At 38.9% G+C, this 7,868-nt stretch overlaps 1 non-coding gene and 1 pseudogene across 1 annotated transcript; one reads left to right on the top strand and one right to left on the bottom strand.

Annotated features, from left to right (window-relative positions):
* Positions 1-3,221: 3,221 nt before the first annotated feature.
* LOC114235741 (5S ribosomal RNA) lies at positions 3,222-3,340 on the top strand (annotated as a pseudogene).
* A 3,873-nt stretch (positions 3,341-7,213) lies between these two features.
* LOC114235747 (small nucleolar RNA SNORD88) lies at positions 7,214-7,302 on the bottom strand. The gene has a single exon (XR_003621852.1). It is a non-coding gene; the product is annotated as a small nucleolar RNA SNORD88 (small nucleolar RNA).
* Positions 7,303-7,868: the final 566 nt, after the last annotated feature.

Genomic DNA, 7,868 nt, shown 5'->3' with positions numbered 1-7,868 from the left:
TGATTCAGCTATACATATACATACATTCTTTTTCATATTCTTTTTCATTATGATTTAATCACAGAACATTAAATATAGTTCCCTCTGCTATACAGTAGGACCTTGTTGTTTATCTGTTCTACATACAATAGTTTGCACCTACTAATCCTAAACTCCCAATCTATCCCTGCCCCTTCCCCTCTTCCCTTTGGCAACCACAAGTCTGTTCTCTATGTCTGTGAGTCTGTTTCTGTTTCGTAGATAAGTTAATTTGTGTCATAGTTTAGATTCCACATATAAGTGATATAATATGGTATTTATCTTACTCTATCTGACTTACTTCACTTAATATAATAACCTCTAGGTCCATCTATGTTGCTGCAAATGGCATTATTTCATTCTTTTTTATGGCTGAATAGTGTTCCAGTGTGTGTGTGTGTGTGTGTGTGTGTGTGTGTGTGTGTATACCACAATTTCTTTATCCATTCATCTGCCGATGGACAGCTAGGTTGCTTCCATGTCTTGGCTATTGTAAATACTGCAGCAGTGAACATTGGGGTGCATGCATCTTTTCAAATTACAGTTTTGTCTGGATATATGCCCAAAAGTGGGATTGCAGGACCATATGGCAACTCTATTTTTAGTTTTTTGAGGAACCTCCATACTGTTTTTCATAGTGGCTACACCACTTTACGTTCCCACCGACAGTGTAGGAGGGTTCCCTTTTCTCCACACCCTCTCCAGCAATAAATGCCCAATCTTGTTTCAACTATATCCCCACCCACTTCCCCCCAACTGATTATTTCTAAGAAAATCCCAGACATCATATCATTTCATCCATAAATGCTTGTATGTGTGTTAAATATAGAGAATCTTTTAAACATAATATCATTAACACACCCAAGGAAAATTAACAGTAATTTTTTAATGTTATCAAATATATAGTGTTCAAGTTTCTGCAATTGTCTCATAATTTGTTTTTTTTTTTACAGTTCCAAACAAAGTTTACACATTGCATTTGGATGATACTTACCTTAGGCCTCTTTTAATCTGCAAGTCTTCCTCTTTTTTATTTCCTGCAATTTATTTATTTGTTGATGAAATCAAATCATTTGTTCTGTAAAATTTCCAACTTTGTGGATTTTTCTGATTGCATCCCTGTTGTGTCATTTAAAGTATTTTCCGGGCTTCCCTGGTGGCACAGTGGATAAGAATCTGCCTGCCAGTGCAGGGGACATGGGTTCGATCCCTGGTCTGCGAGGATCCCACATGCCGCGGAGCAACTGAGCCTGCGCGCCACAGCTGCTGAAGCCCGCGTGTCCTAGAGCCTATGTTCCGCAACAAGAGAAGCCACCGCAAGGAGAAGCCCCGCGCACCGCAACGAAGAGTAGCCCCCGCTCGCCACAACTGGAGAAAGCCCACGCGCAGCAAGGAAGACCCAATGTAGCCAAAAATAAATAAATAAAATAAAACTATAAATAAATAAATAAATAAATAAAGTATTTTCTTTTTTATTTTTTATAAATGAACAGATAGGTATACTTGTTCAGATTTATGTTCCTTTTTTTGGCAAGAATAACTGGTATCATAAACTTCCTATTGCATCTCATCAGGAGGCATATAACATCTGGTTTAATGTATTTTTGTTCTGTTACAATTGATTAATAGGTTCAAATATTACCATCTTTTTACTTGACAGCTTAGCAGTCACTGGTAATTGTTATCTAGCTGCATTATTTCATGAGGAGCTGTAAAAAGGTGATATTCTAATTTTAGAACACTATCTTTATTCATTAGCTGGAATTCTTCTATAAATAAGAACTTTCCCTTCATCAAATATTTGATTACCTAAGGAATGGCAGGATAAATGTTTGATTCTTTCCTTTGATTTACTAGTTTTCAAAATAATGAGTTGAGGTTCTCACGTAATAGAGAATAGTTCTCTAAATAATGAAATTCTCCAGCATACTGGATGACTTATGAGACTTTTGTTTTTAGTATCACTATGAACTATGGGTTTTAACACATTTGGTGTGCTTCAACCCACTGCAATTATTCTTCATTTTGAAATGCATATATTGTCCTTTGGGACTTCCCTGGTGGCGCAGTGGCTAAGAATCCACCTGCCAATGCAGGGGACACGTGTTCGATCCCTGATCCAGGAAGATTCCCACATGCCATGGAGCAACTAAGCCTGCGAGCCACAACTACTGAAGCTGGCGTGCTCTAGGGCCTGCGGGCCGCAACTACTGAGCCCGTGTGCTGCAACTACTGGAGCCCATGCACCTAGAGCCTGTGCTCCATGCTCCGTGCTCCACAACAAGAGAAGCCACCGCAATGAGAAGCCCACGCACCGCAACGAAGAGTAGCCCCTGCTTGCTGCAGCTAGAGAAAGCCCACGCGCAGCAACGAAGACCCAACGCAGCTAAAAATAAAAAAATAAATAAAATAAAAAATAAAGAGGACCTAAGTACATTAAAAAAAAAGAAAAAAGCATATTTTCCTATCTTTGGGCTGTGGAAGTCCTTTCAGATTAGCCCCAGATTTCTCTTGACATGATTCCAGTAGTCTTGGATAGCTTCCTTGCTTTCTGATATAACAAGATGTTCCAGGTTCATCTTGTTTATTTCCTGCCTCAGATCTAGAAACAGATGTTTCTCTAAGAAGTCTTGGTTCATTTAGTAGTAAATGGCATTTAAAGACCACAATTTGGATGGTTGGATGCTTGTTGCTACTGAGTTGGTCATTGTTTGCCTTTTTCTAACTAAATGTAGGATTTCAGGGATTTTATCCAACTTTCTTGATTTTATATTTGTATCTCTTTCTAGTATAATCAACATCTTGGTTCCTGATAACATTAGCACAATTTATTTATTTTCTTTATTCTATTACATATATAAAACGATTTCTGAAAAAACCCAATATTACTAATAAGATGGCTAATGAAAACAGTTTAACATTTTTTGCAGTTCATTTCTTTCCTTTGGGTATATCCCATAAAAATGTACAATTAAGACGTATGCTACAACATGATGAATCTTGAGGACATTATGCTAAGTGAAATAAGACGGCTACAAAAAGACAAATACTGTGTGATTCCACTTATATAAGGTATTTAGAGTAGTCAAAATCATAGAGAAAGTCGAATGGTGGTTACCAGGAACTAGGGGGTAGGGGAGGAATTGGGAGTTATGTTTAATGAGTATAGAGTTTCAGTTTTATAAGATAAAAAGAAGTATGGTGTCTATGGCCATACCACCCTGAGTGTGCCTGATCTCATCTGATCTCAAAAGCTAAGCAGGGTTGGGCCTGGTTAGCACTTGGATGGGAGACGACCTGGGAACGCTGAGTGCTGCAGGCTTAAAAAAAGGGGGGGTAGGGTATGCAGACGGATGGTGGTTACGGTTCCACAACATTATGAACATATTTAATATCACTAAACTGTACACTTAAAAATGGTTGAAATGGTAAATTTTATGTGTATTTTATTCTATTATTTATTTATTTGGTTGTGCCGAGTCTTAGTTGCGGCAGGCAGGCTCCTTTAGTTGCAGCTCACGGGCTCCTTAGTTGCAGCTTGAGGGCTCCTTAGTTGTGGCTTGCCTGCTCCTTAGTTGCGGCACGTGGGCTCCCTAGTTGTGGCATGCGAACTCTTAGTTGCGGCATGCATGTGGGATCTAGTACCCTGGCCAGGGATCAAAACCAGGCCCCCTGCATTGGGAGCACGGAGTCTTAACCACTGCGCGGCCAGGGAAGTCCCATATGTGTATTTTATCACAATAAAATTTTTTGAAAAAAATATACAGTTAAACTATTATATTTTAAAGTCATTTGAAAAAATTCTACCAATACATAGGTTAATTTATTTCACTTTGATTTTTATTTTTAGTGACTGCTTTCTTCATTTTGATTTTTTAATTGAGGTAAAATTTAAATACAGTGAAATGCACAGTTCTTAGTTGTATAATTTGATGAGTTTTGATAAATATAAACATCTATTAAACTTGTATACCAGTCAAGATATAAAACATTTTCCTCACTCCAGAGAGTTTTTCATGGCAACTATATTCTTATTTCTATCACTATATATTAGTTTTGCTGTTCAACAATTTTGTATAAATGGAATCATGCAGTATGTAGTCTTTTGTAACCATCTTCTTTGTGCAATACAACATTTTTGAGATTCATCCATGTTGTTGCATGTATCAGCTCAGTAGTATTCTTTTGTATACATGTTCCACAATTAATCAATTCACCTATTGATGGATATTTGGGTTGTTTTGGACCATTATAAATAAAGCTCCTATGAATATTCATAAATATGTCTTTTTGTGAACATACGTTTTCATTTCTCTTGGGCTGATATACAGGAGTGGAACTGCTGGGTCATAGGATAAGTATTTGTTTAACTTTATAAGAAACTGACAAACGGTTTTCCAAAATGGTTATATAATCTTATACTCCCACTAACAACATATGAGAGTTTCAGGTGCTGCACATCCTCACTAACATTTGGTATTGTTAATGTGAAGTGGTAGTTCATCGTGTTTTTCAGTAAACTTTATACATCATTTATGTACAACAAAATGTGCCTGTTTTAAGTATAGAGTTTGATGAACTCAACAAATGTATATATGTGTGTAACCACTACCATAATCAAATACAGCACATTTTCATCACCCCAAATTCCCTTGTACCCCTTTGCAATCAATTCCCATCCCCTCCCCAGCCCCAGTAACCACTTATTTGCTTTCTATCACTGTAGATAAGTTTTGCCCATTCTATATAGAATTTCACATAAACTTATTCATGCAGTATGCACTTGTGGTGACCGTGAATACGCATCACTGAAATCTTCTTTCAGAGAGTATATTTGGTTGATGACCACACCTGCTGCCACTCTGGACCTACTCCCACATTTGCACCAAAGCCACACTCCCATAGGCTAATCCCAGCCAATGCCAGAGAACAACAGGGCTACAAAGGCAGGCCCAATCCTGTGATAAAAAAGATTCTTCCAACAGGTCCTTTGACTTGAAGACTCTTCATCAGCCTGGCCAGACCTTTTTGGGACCTATGCTGTAGGATAAGACTCTTCCTTTCCAATCCTCATTCCTTTCCTCTCTCTTTTCCACAGATGTCAGACCTGTATCTTGGTCTGAAGCTCTCTCTGCCTTCCCTTGATCTCTCTCTGTGGTGGTTTAAAATATATCCACAAATTCAGTGACACTCCCTTCAAAAGGTAGAGCCAATTTCCTTCCTCTTGAGAGTGGACTAGACTCAGTGACTTGTTTCTAATAAATAAAACAAGGCAGAAGTGATGATGCCTAACTTCCAATGCTATGTCATAAACAGGCATTATAGCTCCCTCCTTACTTTCTTGGTTCACTTGCTCTGGGAGAAGCCAGTGGTCATGAGGATACTCAAGCAGACCTATGGAGAGTCCTACAAGGTGAGGAGTTGAGGTTTCCTGCCAACAGCCATGTGAATGAGCCATCTTGGAAGCAGATCATACAGCCTCAGTCAAGCCTTCAGATTACCGTAACCCCAACTGACATCATGACTGTAACCTCATGGGAAATCCTAAGTCAAAACCACCCACCTAATTTGCTCCTGAGTTTCAGATCCTTAGAAACTATGTGAGATAATAAATGTTTGTTATTTTAGGCTGCTAAATGTTGGAGTAATTTGTTTCAAAGCAATAGATAACTAATATACTCCCCCAATAAATCTCTTGCACATCTAATCACATCTTGGTATCTACTTCTCAGGAGACCAAAAAATATTCTTTTGTGTTTTGTTTCTTTTGTTTCAGCATAATGTTTTTTATTTTTCATCTATGTTGTGTATATTTGTAGTTTCTTTTTATAGCTGAGTGGTATTCTATTGCATGAAGGTAACACAATTTGTTTATCTATTTTCCTACTGATGGATGGGTTGTTTCCAGGTTTTGGCTATTATGAATAAAGTTGCTATGAACAACTATCGCAAATCTCTTTGTGGACATACGTGTGTTGATCTTTCTTGGGTAAATGCCTAGGAATGGAATTTCTAGGTCATAGTGTAGATGTTTAGTTTTATAAGAAACTTCCAAATACTTTTATAAAGCCATTATAACATTTTACACTACTATTAGCAGTATATTAAGAGTCTTAGTTGTTCCACATCCTTGCTCACATTTGGTGTTATTGGTCTTTTAATTTTTGCCATTTTGTGGGTAAGTGATGTTACACTGTGGTTTTATTTTTTATTATTATTAATTTTTTGGTTGTGCCATGCGGCTTGTGGGATCTCAGTTCCCTGATCAGGGATTGAACCCTGGCCATGGAAGTGAAAGCCCAAAATCCTAACAACTAGGCCACTAGGGGACTCCCCACTGTGATTTTAATTTGCATTTCCTTAGGACTAATAATGTTGAACACTTTTTCATGTATTTATTGGTCATTTGTATATCATCTCTTGTGAAAATCCACTCAAATTGCTTGGCCACTTTATAATTGGGTTGTCTTTTTTTATTGATTTGTAGATTTTTAAATTTTATTTTATTTATTTATCTGTTCATGGCTGTGTTGGGTCTTCGTTTCTGTGCGAGGGCTTTCTCCAGTTGCGGCGAGCGGGGGCCACTCTTCATCGCAGTGCGCGGGCCTCTCTTGTTGCAGAGCACAAGCTCCAGACGCACAGGCTCAGCAGTTGTGGCTCACGGGTCCAGCCGCTCCGCGGCATGTGGGATCTTCCCAGACCAGGGCCCGAACCCGCGTCCCCTGCATTGGCAGGCAGACTCTCAACCACTGCGCCACCAGGGAAGCCCTGATTTGTAGATTTTTAAAAATATATTCTGTGACAGGTTGTTTATCAGATTGGTCATTTTGATTTAATTTTGTTTTATACTTATGTAAAACATTTACATGATTCCAATGTCAAATTTACAAAATAAGATAAATTCAAAAAGTCTACCTTCCATCCCTGGCTGCCTTACAATCTGTTTCTTCTTTCCTCCTATAGATAACTTTTGAAAAGTTTTTCATTTATCTTTGGAGTCACTATTTACTCTCTTTCTCTCTCACTCCCCATTTGGGAGGCAGGAAATCAGATTGGTTCTACCTTTAAAATACTGTGTGTCTAGTATCCCACCATCTCCACTGACATTGCTTTGATCTGAGCTACATCATTGCTCACCAAGATTACTGCAAGTCCCCTGGCTGGTTTCCCAGTGTATTATTATTATTTTTAACCAGGGCCCCTCAGACCCCCAGGTGTCAAAGTCCGGCGGGCACTTCATCCTCAGGGGTGATCGGAGTCCAGTGCTGGACATCATGAGAGTGGTTTCCCACTTTAATCCTTACAACCTCTACAGTCTATTCTCAATACAGCAGCCAAAGTGATCCTGTAAAAATCTACATCAAACCATACCATTCCTCTGTTCAAATGCCTGCGTATGCTCCCTAATTCACTCAGAGTAAAAACCAAAGTCCTAACAATGCCTACAAGGCCCTATGTAATCTGGCCTCTATTATCTCCAATCTCATCTCCTATTCCTCTTTCACTCCTCTGCTCCAGCCACAGTGGGCTCCAGCTATGCCTTGAATATACCAGGCATACCCCTACCTTAGGGACCTTGTACTGGCTATCCTCTCTGCCTACAAGACTCACTACCAGATACCCAAATGGCCAACCCCCTTACTTCCTTCAAGTCTGCTTAAGTCTCATCTTAATAAGGCTCACCCCGACCAGCCCCTTTAAAATTGCAACCTTTCCTGCCCCTTCACCATTCTTCCCCATCACCACACCCTGCTCCAGCATTCTCAATCACCCTTACCATATTTTTTCTTTTTTGCCACAGCACTAATCACTTTCTGACATACTATATACCTATTTATTATTTATTATCT

Source organism: Balaenoptera acutorostrata, chromosome 3 (assembly GCF_949987535.1).
Source record: "Balaenoptera acutorostrata chromosome 3, mBalAcu1.1, whole genome shotgun sequence".
In the NCBI taxonomy this organism is placed as follows: domain Eukaryota; kingdom Metazoa; phylum Chordata; class Mammalia; order Artiodactyla; family Balaenopteridae; genus Balaenoptera; species Balaenoptera acutorostrata.
Note: the sequence above shows the minus strand (reverse complement) of the source record. Positions and strands in the feature narration are given on the sequence as shown.